Raw genomic sequence first — 15256 nt, 5'->3', positions numbered from 1 at the left:
AACTTTAAGCATAATTTCAAAAGTTTCTGCAGCTTTTCGCACTTGCGTCCTTAAAGTCAAATATTTAACACATTCACTGATTTATAAAGTAGTCAGACATCTGAAGCTGTTTTATGCATGGGAGTTGTGTCCTTTAAAGAAGCGGTGGTTTACTGGTTGGAAAATACAAAGCAGTCCACTGAAGATAGCCCAAAAAGAGCTGAAACATGTCTGGATAAAACAAAATTTGAAAGGTGTCTTCCATAATGCAGAATTCCTCGTCCATGAGGCGGAACTCCTCGTGCAATCTTATATATATTTTGCCTTATGGAAGATACCTTTCGAATTTTGTTTTATCCAGACATGTTTCAGCTCTTTTTGTGTTATCTTCAGTGGGCTACTTTGTTTCCTTTCTTACACGAAGCTATTGAATGTTTATGTTGGTAACTGTGAGCCTGCTACACGGTCAACAACTTGTCATGGCTTTGATGTTGTGTTGTTACAACAACACGTAATGGCGGAGAAAACACTGTGCAACCTCGAAAAATCGCAGAAAGTGTCTGTGAAACGACAAAAGTAGTAAAATCAGCTTGTTACCATGCCACAAACAAAGTAGACGAACACCACAATATCAAAGCCATGACAAGTTGTAGATTCTGTAGCAGGCTCACAGCTACCAACAGCCGGCCCCTTTGGCCGAGCGGTTCGAGGCCCTTCAGTCCGGAACCGCGCTGCCGCTACGGTCGCAGGTTCGAATCCTGCCTCGGACATGGATCTGTGTGATGTCCTTAGGTTAGTTAGGTTTAAGTAGTTCTAAGTCTAGGGGACTGATGACCTCAGATTCCCATTGTGCTCAGAGCCATTTTTTAGCTACCAACATAAACATTCAATAGCTTCGTGTAAGAAAGGAACCAAAGTAACCCACCGAAGGCAGCACAAAAAGGGCTGAAACATGTCAGGGTAAAACAAAACTCGAAAAGTGTATTGCATAAGGAGGAATTCCCCATCCAATTTTCTTAGCAAGCGCGGAAGTAAGAAGAACAGTAACACCACAAGACGATTACTTTTTAATTTAAAATATTTCTTAAGTGTCCCAAGGAATGGGAGATGGTGGCTGAGTACAGAAAGGAGAATAAGATGAGAGTTAGAGGAATTTCATAGTTTAATTCGGGATGGTTGAGGTTTCGTTCAGATGGTTCAGATGGCTCTGAACACTATGGGACTAAACTTCTAAGGTCATCAGTCCCCTAGAACTTAGAACTACTTAAACCTAACTAACCTAAGGACACCACACACATCCACGCCCGAGGCAGGATTCGAACCTGCGACAGTAGAGGTCGCGCGGTTCCAGACTAAAGCGCCTAGAACCGCTCGGCCTGAGGTTTCGTGTCGAGTAAGGAAATCGGAATGGAGTTTTCAGGTATTTGCACACAGGAGGGAGGGAGTTTTGAAATTTTTGGTTGCAGTCGAAACAGCACTATCAGTGGTGTTAAATGATCATGACCTTAGCCTAATAGGTGTGATGGAATACAAATCAACTTTTTGACTTCAAACCAACCCACGAGTGTCTGAAAGAGGAGTTTTACAACGTTACCACTCGCTTGGTTATAAGCTTGTCCTCGTTAGCCCTCCTTACACGGGGGACCGCTGTGTCCGAGCGGTTCTAGGCGCTTCAGTCTTGAACCGCACTGCTGCAAATGTCGCAGGTTCGAATCCTTCCTCGGGCATGGATGTGTTTGATGTCCTTAGTTTGGTTAGGTTTAAGTAGTTCTAAGTCTAGGGGACTGATGACCTCAGATGTTAAGTCCCATAGTGCTTAGAGCCATTTGAACATTTTTTGAACCTCCTTACACAGCTGTTTGGCAACGGCCTTGTCGCAGTGGACACACCGGTTCCCGTGTAATCACCGAAGTTAAGCGCTGTCGGGCGTGGTCGGCACTTGGATGGGTGAGCATCCAGGCCGCCATGCGCTGTTACCATTTTTGGGGGTGCACTCAGCCTCGTGATGCCAATTGAGGAGCTACTCGACCGAATAGCAGCGACTTCGTTCAAGAATACCATCATAACGACCGGGAGCGCGGTGTGCTGACCCCACGCCCCTCCTATCCGCGTCCTCCTCTGGGGATGAGACGGCGGTCGGATGGTCCCGGTAGGCCACTAGCGGCCTGAAGACAGAGTGCTTTTTTTTTTTACACAGCTGTTTCCCCCTGTTTGCTGTCTCAAAGAACCACGATAAAACTCTTCCTCACCCTGACTTGACTCTAGTCTCTGCTCTGCGTTGTAGTTCAGTAGCAGTGTCCCGCGCTGAGCGTTCGAACGGTTTGAAAACCTGTATTTACTCTGCTGAGACGACTGCTGCACGCGCCACTGCTGGTTAACTACTCGCGCTGTTTGATACTGAGGCTGGACCAGTAACTGGCAGTCCACAGCCCAGAAGCTGGACAGTAATTGGCAGACCGCCTGCCCGGGGCGCCCAGCGTAGCTCCTGGCGCCGCTGAGAGACGGGCCAGCCGGCTCCGTTTGTTCCAGTTCGCGATATTTACTTCTTAACGAGAGCGCGGGGCAGCGGCAGCAATCAGCTGTATCTGACAGACAGATGTGGGTAGCGACAACCTCTAGTTTGCTGGCAGGTGCGCTGTTTCCGAGCGTATGTAGATACCAGTGTCTACGTGCTTGTTACGGCTGTCGAACAGACAGCTCTCGTTAGCATCCCAGATTACAGACACCTTAAGAATTTCCCTGAATAATGAAAATCGACAATTTTACTCTAAGCTCATGTCTCCGTCACAAATTATCGCTCTATACTTCTCACAAGGTACATCATCTACACTCCTGGAAATTGAAATAAGAACACCGTGAATTCATTGTCCCAGGAAGGGGAAACTTTATTGACACATTCCTGGGGTCAGATACATCACATGATCACACTGACAGAACCACAGGCACGTAGACACAGGCAACAGAGCATGCACAATGTCGGCACTAGTACAGTGTATGTCCACCTTTCGCAGCAATGCAGGCTGCTATTCTCCCATGGAGGCGATCGTAGAGATGCTGGATGTAGTCCTGTGGAACGGCTTGCCATGCCATTTCCACCTGTCGCCTCAGTTGGACCAGCGTTCGTGCTGGACGTGCAGACCGCGTGAGACGACGCTTCATCCAGTCCCAAACATGCTCAATGGGGGACAGATCCGGAGATCTTGCTCGCCAGGGTAGTTGACTTACACCTTCTAGAGCACGTTGGGTGGCACGGGATACATGCGGACGTGCATTGTCCTGTTGGAACAGCAAGTTCCCTTGCCGGTCTAGGAATGGTAGAACGATGGGTTCGATGACGGTTTGGATGTACCGTGCACTATTCAGTGTCCCCTCGACGATCACCAGTGGTGTACGGCCAGTGTAGGAGATCGCTCCCCACACCATGATGCCGGGTGTTGGCCCTGTGTGCCTCGGTCGTATGCAGTCCTGATTGTGGCGCTCACCTGCACGGCGCCAAACACGCATACGACCATCATTGGCACCAAGGCAGAAGCGACTCTCATCGCTGAAGACGACACGTCTCCATTCGTCCCTCCATTCACGCCTGTCGCGACACCACTGGAGGCGGGCTGCACGATGTTGGGGCGTGAGCGGAAGACGGCCTAACGGTGTGCGGGACCGTAGCCCAGCTTCATGGAGACGGTTGCGAATGGTCCTCGCCGATACCCCAGGAGCAACAGTGTCCCTAATTTGCTGGGAAGTGGCGGTGCGGTCCCCTACGGCACTGCGTAGGAACCTACGGACTTGGCGTGCATCCGTGCGTCGCTGCGGTCCGGTCCCAGGTCGACGGGCACGTGCACCTTCCGCCGACCACTGGCGACAACATCGATGTACTGTGGAGACCTCACGCCCCACGTGTTGAGCAATTCGGCGGTACGTCCACCCGGCCTCCCGCATGCCCACTATACGCCCTCGCTCAAAGTCCGTCAACTGCACATACGGTTCACGTCCACGCTGTCGCGGCATGCTACCAGTGTTAAAGACTGCGATGGAGCTCCGTATGCCACGGCAAACTGGCTGACACTGACGGCGGCGGTGCACAAATGCTGCGCAGCTAGCGCCATTCGACGGCCAACACCGCGGTTCCTGGTGTGTCCGCTGTGCCGTGCGTGTGATCATTGCTTGTACAGCCCTCTCGCAGTGTCCGGAGCAAGTATGGTGGGTCTGACACACCGGTGTCAATGTGTTCTTTTTTCCATTTCCAGGAGTGTACATCTACATACACTGAAGTGCCAAAGAAACTGGTACACCTTTCTAATATCGTGTAGGGCCCGCACGGGCAAGCAGAAGTGCCGCAACACGACGTGGTATGGACTCGACTAATGTCTGAAGTAGTGCTGAACAGAATTGACACCGTGAATCCTGGAGGATTGTCCATAAATCCGTAAGAGTACGAGGGGGGTACAGATCTGAACAGCACGTTGCAAAACATCCCAGATATGCTCAATAATGCTCTTGTCTGGGATTTTGGTTGCCAGTGGGACTGTTTAAACTCAGAAGAGTGTTACTGGAGCCATTCTGTAGCAATTCTCGACTTGTGGGGCGTCGCATTGTTCTTCTGGAATTGCCAAAGTCCGTCGGAATGCACAGTGGAGGATGCTAACGTACGTGTCACCTGTCAGAGTCGTATCTAGACGTATCAGGGGTGTCATATCACTCCAACTGCACACCCCACACTATTACAGAGCCTCCACCAGCTTTAACACTCCCCTTCTGACATGCATGGTCCATGGATTCATGAGGCTGTCTCCATACCCGTACACGCCCATCCGCTCGATAGAATTTGAGGCGAGACTCGTCCGATCAGGCAACATATTTCTAGTCGCCAACAGTCCAATGTCGGCATTGACGGGCCCAGGCGAGGCGTAAAACTTTGTATCGTGCAGTCGTCAAGGGTACACGAGTGGGCCTTCGGCTCCGAAAGCCGACATAGATGATGTTTCATTGAATGGTTCGCACGCTGACACTTGTTCATGGCCCAGCATTGAAATCTGCAAGCAATTTGCGGAAGGGTTGCACTTCTGTCAGGTAGTACGATTCTCTGTAGTCGTCGTTCTTGCAGGATCTTTTTCCGGCCGCAGCGCTATCGGATATTTGATGTTTTACCAGGTTCCTGATAGTCACGGTACACTCTTGAAATGGTCGTACGGGAAAATCTCCTCTTCATCGCTACCTCGGAGATGCTGTGTCTCATCGGTAGTGCGCCGACTATAACACCGCGTTCAAACTAACTTAAATCTTGATAACCTGCCATTGCAGCAGTAGTAACCCATGTAATAACTGCGCCAGATACTTGTCTTATATAGGTGGCCGGCCACTGTGACCGAGCGATTCTAGGCGCTTCAGTCCGGAGCCACGCTGCTGCTGCTGCTGCTAGGGTCGCAGGTTCGAATCCTGCCTCGGGCATGGTTGTGTGGGATGTCCTTAAGTCAGTTAGGTTTAAGTAGTTCTAAGTCTAGGGGACTGGTGGCCTCAGATGTTATGTCCCATAGTGCTTAGAGCCATTTGAACCATCTTTTATAGGTGTTGCCGACTGCAGCGCTGTTTGTGGCTGTTTACAAAGCTCTGTATTTGAATACGCATGGCTACACCAGCTTCTTTGAGGCTTCAGTATATATACTCCGCTATCGACTGTATGGAGCATGGCAGAGTGTATCCAGCACTACTACAGGTCATTTCCTTTTCTCTTCCACTCGAAAACAGAACGAGGGAGCCGGCCGAAGTGGCCGAGCGGTTCTATGCGCTTCAGTCTGGAACCGCGCGACTGCTACGGTCGCAGGTTCGAATCCTGCCTCGGGGATGGATGTGTGTGATGTCCTTAGGTTAGTTAGGTTTAAGTAGTTCTAAGTTCTAGGGGACTGATGACCTCAGATGTTAAGTCCCATAGTGCTCAGAGCCATTTGAACCAGAAAGATGGAAAAACGATTGTCTATTTGCCTCCGGACGAGCCCTAATCTCCCTAATCTTATCTTCACGGTCCTTACTCTAAATGTACGTTGGCGGCCACAGCATCGATCTGTGGTCGGCTTCAAATGCCGGTTGTCTAAATTTTCTCAATAGTGCTCCTCGAAAAGAACGTCGCTGCCCTCCAGCGATTCCCATCTGAGTGACCGAAGCATCTCCGTAATACTTGCATGATGTTCGAAACTACCGGTAATAAATCTAGCATCCTACCTCTGAGTTGCTTCGCTAGGCGCCATCCATCAAAGCAACTAGAAATTTTGTCTACCTTACATTTCAATTGTAGATGCAGTCAGCCGACTTCAAGGACACCAGTGCGTGTCAAATATATGAATAAAATCCTGTTTACTTGGTTCCACTTCACTTCAGTAAAAATATTTAATAATGATATCAAGTCTTTTCTTATTTCGAAACATATATGATACAAAACAGTCGTAGCCTATCATACTTGCCGCGCTGGGTAGCAGTGCGGTCTTGGGCGCCTTGTCACGGTTCGCACGGCTCCCCCCGTCGGAGGTTCGAGTCCTCCCTCGGGCATGGGTGTGTGTGTTGTCCTTAGCGTAAGTTAGTTCAATTTAGATTAAGTAGCGTGTAAGCCCAGGGACCGATGACCTCAGCAGTTTGGTCCCATAGGAGCTTACCGTAAATTTACAAATTTGCCCGTCATACTCCGAGCAGCATATCTTGACAGAACTTCTACATACGAGAGAGTGAGAAACAAAATCATGTACAAAGAAAAATGAATGATGATTTTTTTTTTCATTTGTCCGCGCCTTACCACACATTCATAATTAATGTCTTTGCCGACGCTTATGGTCGATCGCTATTTCATTTTTTGTCTTTAATAAATTTTACCGTTAGCATATCCGGGGGTTGTTTCATGCCTACACAATTGCCCCCACACTGTACGTTGACATAGTATGGAGACGTACAGTGTTTCTTTATATGCATAACTTATATTTATATTCGTCGATAGGGGTCGATGCCCTTTATTTGTCGGCTTCCCTTTTATTTAATGGAATGGATATGTCAGCTTATACTATGTATGTTATAGTTCTACATGAAATTATAAGATTATATACATAATATGATAATCCATTACATATTTGAATTTAGCACGCTGACAGTAATGTTCAGTTTGCTTCGGTCTCGCAGCTGGGTTTCGCACCTGCGTACTAGCAGGTTTGACGGCTAAGAAGTGGTCGTTAATGGTCAACATGTTAGTTGCTACCGTCTCACGTGCGTACACTCGTTTTCTTAGTGTTGATTTCACATCGAGTGTCACACTTTCACCTGAGTATCAGATATTGAAGAATTGCCGTGGCGTTTGTCTTCATTCTGCGTGCAGTGGGAGTGTGCTTGTTCAAAATCCGACGCTGTGGCAGAAGATCTCCATTTTCACGGCCCAGGCGTCATTATTACCCGTCGTACTCTCATTTTGAGCGGAGAGAGCCCTGACCAACAGCATTCGCCGACGAGGTAACTACTGGCTCGAACAACTATAATTCACCTATTAATGTATCAAGCGTTGTTAGCCACGATACTCAGAAATTATTTCTTTGTTAATGTCACCACACTTGACCGTCTTCTTGTTCAAAAGCTCATATAGCCGTCCAAAAAACTGTATAAATTGCTTGTATTTTAAGTTCAATCCTTCACATGGGGTTTGGTTTCCTATGAAAATTCGTACAAGCATTGAATTACAAAAGATGATAGCTTCTATCTATTGCTGACATTCCATCCACCGCTTATACTACAAAAACAAATTTCTTACGTTTTAAAACCTCATAAATTTTTAATTACCTGGATTCTGTAACTGTAGTTTGTCTGGAAGTTTTAGCTTCAATTCGTTCACATCACATATACAAATTAATTACATAACACATTGTTAGGGTATAATATAAGCATATGATCTATATGTACTTCATTTTATAGATAGGCTTTTATCATTTATGGGAGCTCATTTCTTCCCTAGGTGGAGGAGGGAGAAAAACATTCGAAATAGGACTAAAACATTGCGCATTGCTGGCCTAACTGCGCTTGGCTCCGCCCTCTTTGTTCGGAAGGGAAGAAAGGAAATACTCATCTACTGGTTCAAGGATTTACGAGGAAATGTTAGTCGTACAATCATGGACTAATTGCTAAGGAACTTTTATTTCATGGAAATAATGTGTACTGACTAATCATTCACGTAGTATCATGTTGTTTCTTGATGAACTAGTGCTTTTTATTTCAATTCGCGTGTAGCTTAGTGTGAAATATGAAGAAGTTTTAACCATCGTAGACTTGTCTTTCTCGAATACCTGGAAATGTCATTATTCAAGCTTTCATGTGACACGATAAAAATTAATTGGTTTTTGTAAAATCACATGCTTAAATGTTTATGTGTACCCTGCAGCGAATAGGTACTGGTAAATGTCAAGGAGAAATGCTGCGAAAATGCGTATTTTCATTTTTCATTTGCCCTGTGATTTTTCATTTGCCCTGTGACCTTTGTTTAGTCGAGGTGCGGCCCTTTTATTCATTTGGTACCTGCTACTTTCGACGTAATTCTCTTCTTCTGCGCCGTGACGATGCCCTGGTCGCTGCAAGAAAAAAACTTAAAACTAACTGCATTACGTAGCTCGGTGGCCACTGATACATTTGGTCATTTCCATTCTTTGTTTAAATTCATAGACATCCGTTTATTCTGTTACCCTTTATGATCATTTATTCTCCAAAGAAAATTATTTTACATTTCCTACGGTATTTTATTGTATCTCCTTAGCTTACACGTCTCATATATTTTTTCATAATGCTTCCTTTTGCTTGTAAATATGTTGTATATAGCTTGGTATTTAATTAAATTTCTGTGTGCATGTATCAATAGGTTTCTTAGTCCTTAGGCAGTAGATGCAACTGCTTAGTATTTCCGTTTACTTTGTATTTAACTTAAGTACTTGTACATGTAGCATTCCTATTTGGTTGCGCATGCGCATGCGCACAGGTCAATGCCTCCTCTCCTACTGCTGACCTCAGCGCGTGTTGTTGAGGGCGGACAGCTGAGCCACAAGCCAATTTTGTTTATACTTTCGCTTCGCATGAAGCGGAGTATTACTTCTCATTGCTGTTAATTTTATGCCTAGGTGTACAAATCAAACGAATTACTTAAGCCTATACACATTATCTTAAAATACACTCCAGAAGAAAAATTACATTATGTACAATTATCTTGTGATAGAAAGAAAAAATGCTACCTAGCTTCACCATTCTATAAAAGCTTTTATATCCTTGTGAAGTTGGAGACCCTTGTCTCTCCCTGTTTTCTAATAGACTAACTTGTACGTCCCAGGGTATGGTATTTTGGAAATTACATATGGTCCTGAACAGAGTAACTGCCACTTCTTATTCAGTTTGCCAAATTTTGTCGATTTAGGGTACGTTCGTAAGAGGACTCGTTGTCCTTCAAAAAATTGTCTAACACGTTTCAGTTTCTTATTACCAATCTTTCTATACTCGGTCCTGTTTTCTAATGTAACCATGGCTTATCTGATTTTGTCTTGTAGTGTCATTTCTGTGGTGGGTACCTTTGGTGTGGGCGAGTCCCACTTATTCGTTTGTTTTGCCGGGAACATCAATTCGTTACGTGTAAAACCTGTTGAAGAATGTGGAAGGTTATTGATAACTTGCATGAAAGGAGTTTATTCTACCCATCGGGTGTGTTTGTGAGGGGTGTATGTCCTAATAAACCGGTTAAATTCTTTAAAGACTCGCTCTATTGGGCTTGCTTCTGGGTGAAAGAACCTGAAACGTCCCCTTTGTACAATTATACAGGACTGTGCTTAAACTGACACACAATATTTTTAGCGCAACGCAATCTGACTTTCAGAAATCCCTACAAAAGAATGGCCCTGACTAACAATAACCTATACCTTTCACAAATCACTTACCTCACCAAAAATCTTCGTTACTCGAACTACTGCAATACAGCGAGCGCCACTACTGCCCGCTAAATAAAAGATTCAAACTACGGAAGGCACTAACTACTGATAGGGATAGTTAGCAAATGAAAGATTTTGATAGAGAACAAACAATGTATTTACCTTAATAATCATAATATATATAGCAGTTCATGCCATCCAGTCTTACAAATTTCAAATCTCCGCCATTTCTCTCCCCACATCCACCACTGCTGGCGGCTCACCTCCAACTGCCAACGCTACACACTGTTCACAGCCAACTGCCCAACACTACAATGGCAGACAACAATGCAAACTAGCCACAGACTGCACACAGCACAGCCAGTGATTTTCATCCAGTCTTACAAATTTCAAATCTCCGCCATTTCTCTCCCCACATCCACCACTGCTGGCGGCTCACCTCCAACTGCCAACGCTACACACTGTTCACAGCCAACTGCCCAACACTACAATGGCAGACAACAATGCAAACTAGCCACAGACTGCACACAGCACAGCCAGTGATTTTCATACAGAGCGCTACGTAACGTTGCCAGTAAGAAAACATAAACAGCCTACTTACAAACCTAATATGTGCTTTATGCCCTGTGAGGTCATAAATTGTTTCTACTTTTGCCCAACGAAATATGAAACACTAACAGTTATTAGTAGCTTTGGTTTACATACTCTTCTCAATTAGTCTCCTTCAATTCTTTTTCTGATATTTGTAGCTGTTGCATTTTTAATGGCATACATTTTGATTTGTTTCGAGAAAATACCGTATAGTGCTACTACGTATCTTGCTCCTCCTTTATTTCTTGGATATGGACCAGCTATGTCCAGGGATACTCTATCTACAAGGTTTTTTATGAGTATTGGGTGTAGCTCAGTATATTTTGACACATTGGACTGTTTTGATTTTTGACATATTGAACATTTTGCTAATACCTGTAGGACTCGTCTTCTCAAATTTGGAAAATAACAAAGTGTTGCAATTTTTAGTACATTTGCCTACTTCATAATGTCCCCATACTTTATGTATGAGTCATATAAATTCGTCGATATAATGCTTCAGGAATACACACATACCATTTATCAGATTTTTCGTGTTTCCTACGAAACAAAACGCCCTTGTACTCCTGATACCATTTACTTACCTTCCCACCTTAATCTTGCTTAAGGTTTTGCATGACTTTACTCCATTTGCGATCTTGCTGTTGTATAATTTTCATTTGCTTACAAAACTTATGGTAATCATACTGTTGTGCTGTACCTTGCATTAATAACGTTATGAATTCTGCATCTTGCTCTGTTAATTCATTAAATTCCTCTAAACTTTGTAGTAACCTAGACAAGGCACCTGCAATAACATTCTGACTTCTTTTAATATAAATGATCTCGAAATTGAATTCTTGTAAATATAGACGTCACCTAGCTAATCTACGGTGCAATAGTTTACATGTTAAAAGAAATGACTGTGACTGATGGTCACAGAAAACTTTGGTATTCCTACCCTACAAAAAATATTCAAACTTTTTAAATGTCCATATTACAGCTAAACTTTCCAATTCTGACACAGAGTAAGATTTTTCTGCTTCTGATAATGTAGACTAGCAAAAGTGATGACCTTGAGTACTTATTTACCTTCTTTTTCTCGCATCTGGGACAAGCATGCCCCCAGCCCCTGAGAGGAGGCATCTGTGCATAGACAAAAATCCTTGGGTCAGTGTGGCTAAGAGTGTTTGCATTGACTAATGCCTGCTTAATGTTACTGAAGTCCTCCTTGCAATTATCATCCCATAACCAAGGAATATTTTATAGTTACAAGTTGAACAATGCATCACTGTTCATCGGTTGCTGTGGTACGAATTTACGAAAAAAAAGATGCTAGTCCTAAAAAATATTTAGTTGTTTTTCATTCCTTGGAGCTGAACAATTTCGTATGACATTAAGTTTTTTTTCGGATCAGGTAATATACCTTGTTCTGAAACAATATGTCCTAAAAATCTGGCTTGCTCTCTACCAAAACTAGACTTCCTGAATTGGCTGTTTCTCCGTAATCTGCAAACCGTTAAAGCACCTGTTCAATGAGCCTGATATGTTCTAACCAAGTGGATGTGACTAGCAGCATGTCATCTACATAGACAGTAACTTTGCTAAGCAATTCAGGTTCTAAAACCTTGTCCGATGCAGATATAAGCACGCCTGCGCTAAAGTTCAGTCCAAATGATAGAACACGGAATTCGTAACTTCTGCCACCACAAACAAATGCTGTATATTTTCGACTTTCTTCGTGGAGCTTTATTTGCCAGTAGGACATATTTAGATCGAGTATACTGAAATATTTTGTACTGTAAAACTTTAGAAGCTGTTCGTCCAAGTTGTCTAGTCTTATGCGTACTGGCACTATAATCTTACTGATACCTCTAGCATCGAGAAGTAATCTTACAGAACCATCCGGCTTACTTACTGGTAATATAGGTCTACAATATGGTGAAAATGAAGGTTGTGTAATTCCCCATTTAATCATATGACTGATCTCTTCCCCTACTGCCTCTCGGTTTGCCCATGGAATATGACATTACACAAAATGTTTCATGTGGATGGACTTCAAATTTACATTCATAGTCTTTGATTACTCCTGAAAACATTTGCATACTTAAATAACAAGTCAGAAATTTCTTGTCGTTGCATATCATTTAATATCTGTGATTCACTTTATCTGCTGCTGTACTAGATCATGATGATGGGTAAAAAATCTACCTTCTGTGTCGTCTGGCCACCAAGAGCTGTTGCATAACGATTTGATTCACGGATCCAGTTAAATGGCTCCTTCCGTGTATAGCGATTTTACGACTACGACGTGTGGGGCCTGAAGATGACATCAATATAATGCAGAAACTGTTAGCACCTCAGAAGTTCATAAAATAAATCTCTGCAATACATTTGGCTGTTGGTAAATTATTGCATCAAGAAATACATGCCAGCCGGTGTCCCACGGTCCATAATGGATCGACGAAGATTAAGACATTGTCTTGGAGTCTGCTATTAGACCAGACGGTAGCAAAGCTGGCAACGATAAACAAACACTGTGGTAACGCCTCTTCCGGACAATCTACGAACTAGTTTCGAAGCGTCGCATTATAGCACCTTTTGTGGTAAGAATATGAACTAAAGAGGATTTGTTCGGACAGTACTTCGTAAAAAAATTCAGTTCCTTCAACTTGCAGTGATAGTATGTGATGTGGCGTTCGTTGTTCATGGAATCTCTAGCGATTTCCGAGGTGATGATTAGGCTGGGCCGTAAGAGCAAAGCTTACATTTATTTGCACATTTTGTTCTTTTCGTTTATATTTCATTGCGTCTCCGTTAGTTTTCCTGCAGGCTACGATAAGATGACGTTTACCAAACGTAATTCTTTCACTTTTCCTCCACTTTATGTAGTCAACCAGCATCTCTACTTACCAACTTTATCTCGTATTTTACATACTTTTCTTAAAATTTAATTTTCGTCGTACTAGTTTTATATTTGTTGGAGCAGATATTCTTCCAATCTACTTTCCAGTATCGCACACACGAATCTAATGTACACCTATGTCTCTTAATCGATTTCAGACCAGCTCAGATTTCACCTGTGAGCACCTAGTCAGGAATCTAAGCTACTTGGCCACTTTCAAGTGTCAAGATCTTTGGTGTAATTAATAAACGAATATGTACAGTGTTTCGCACCCAAGTCTGACTACTACAGGTCGTTCATTTCTTGATCATTTACGTACCAAACACTTTCCAAAAGCTTACGAATTTGAATACCTATCCGTTATCTCATTTCAAATGCGACCTGAATAAAATACAACGTTTCAGATAATGTGAACCACAGGAAATTTTATTTTTGATTGCTGTATTTTATTTAGAACGCATTTGAAATGAGGTAGCGGGTTTTTATTCAAATATGCAAGTGTTTGAACAAGCGTTTAGTATGTAAATATTCATGAGTAAAGACAAAAAGCCCTTCAGAATGATTAAGTTTATGAAAATAGCCGATATATCACAACAGCGCTCAACATGTTCTGATATGTAAACATCCAAACGTGTCAGAGATTATGAAATTAATGATACGTAACACAGCAAAAACGTGTGTCTTAGCCACTAACTTCGTGTCACGTAAGTACTGTTTATGTAGGTAGTTAATTACAGTATTATGAACTTATTTAGATTGCAGATTTCTGCATCCAAATTACAAGACGCCAGACCTATCGCAAGAAATTAAATTAATTACTTTTGACTTTCAGGCGTCAAAGCCACGAAAAAATAAGTGTCTACGTTTTATATAATAACAAACAAATAATTTTCCTCATCGTAACAGCGTGGAGTGTATAAACTTGAGAAATAATTCATTTACTTATACGCCTTAATTTAACAGATGTAAATTGGTGGGAGGTTATCAACAGATTTTAAGTAATTTACTTTGGCGTTCAAGCATTCAAAATAGCATTAATTATTAAAATTACTCATTACATAATTGAATTCTCCGGCCTTGCTTGGCACACATGATAATAACTTCCTTGACACTCAGCAAAAAATTATGTAGTGTAAAATTCCTTTCACATGCTCAACACTAATCGATAAATTGCAACGAAAACTGGTACACCAGTCCACATACTGGCAAAGTTACAGAGCTTCTTGGAAAAAGTTAAAATCCCAAAAATGCAGATCTGGATTTTGTAATAAAATTAACACTGCTGGGATTTTATTCAAGAGTAAAAATACCGTTAAATTTTTGAAGCATAATGTTGTGAATCTGCGGGCGCTGTGAAAAATTGTATGTGGATCAGTCAGGCACATTTGTGACAGTTAAGCTGTCTGAACTAAATAAGAGCTGGAGTCGACAAAAGATAGAATCATCCTTCTCTGAGCATCTAATGGAAAATCGTCAATATGATTCACGACGCAATGTTCTGCGCACACGAAAGTTAGCAAGATGACGCCACTGAAAATGCTAATTTATCGCTAACCAAATGACAATGAATGCTTAATTAATCAACTAGAAACTTGCAACAATAAAATCATCTTTTAAAACGTCAGTTTTTTTGTTTGATGAAAAACGTTTATTTCTACTACTTCTTCTTCTTCTTCCTCTTGCCTTCTAAGGGACTCGAAGGTCTCGTCCCGATCTGTTATCTTATCTCCACATTCTTCTGTCTTGTGCTACTCCTTGCTAATTATTCACGCCTACCCTGTTGCTTACTGTTTTAATTTCATTTAGTTATGTACTCCTGAGTCTTCCCCTTCATCTTTTGCTAACTGACTTCTTGAACAAATTTACCAAGTGCCTGGTTTTT

This window comes from Schistocerca cancellata, chromosome 6 (genome assembly GCF_023864275.1).
Source record: "Schistocerca cancellata isolate TAMUIC-IGC-003103 chromosome 6, iqSchCanc2.1, whole genome shotgun sequence".
NCBI classification, from domain to species: Eukaryota; Metazoa; Arthropoda; class Insecta; order Orthoptera; family Acrididae; genus Schistocerca; species Schistocerca cancellata.
This window is presented reverse-complemented; position numbering follows the sequence as displayed.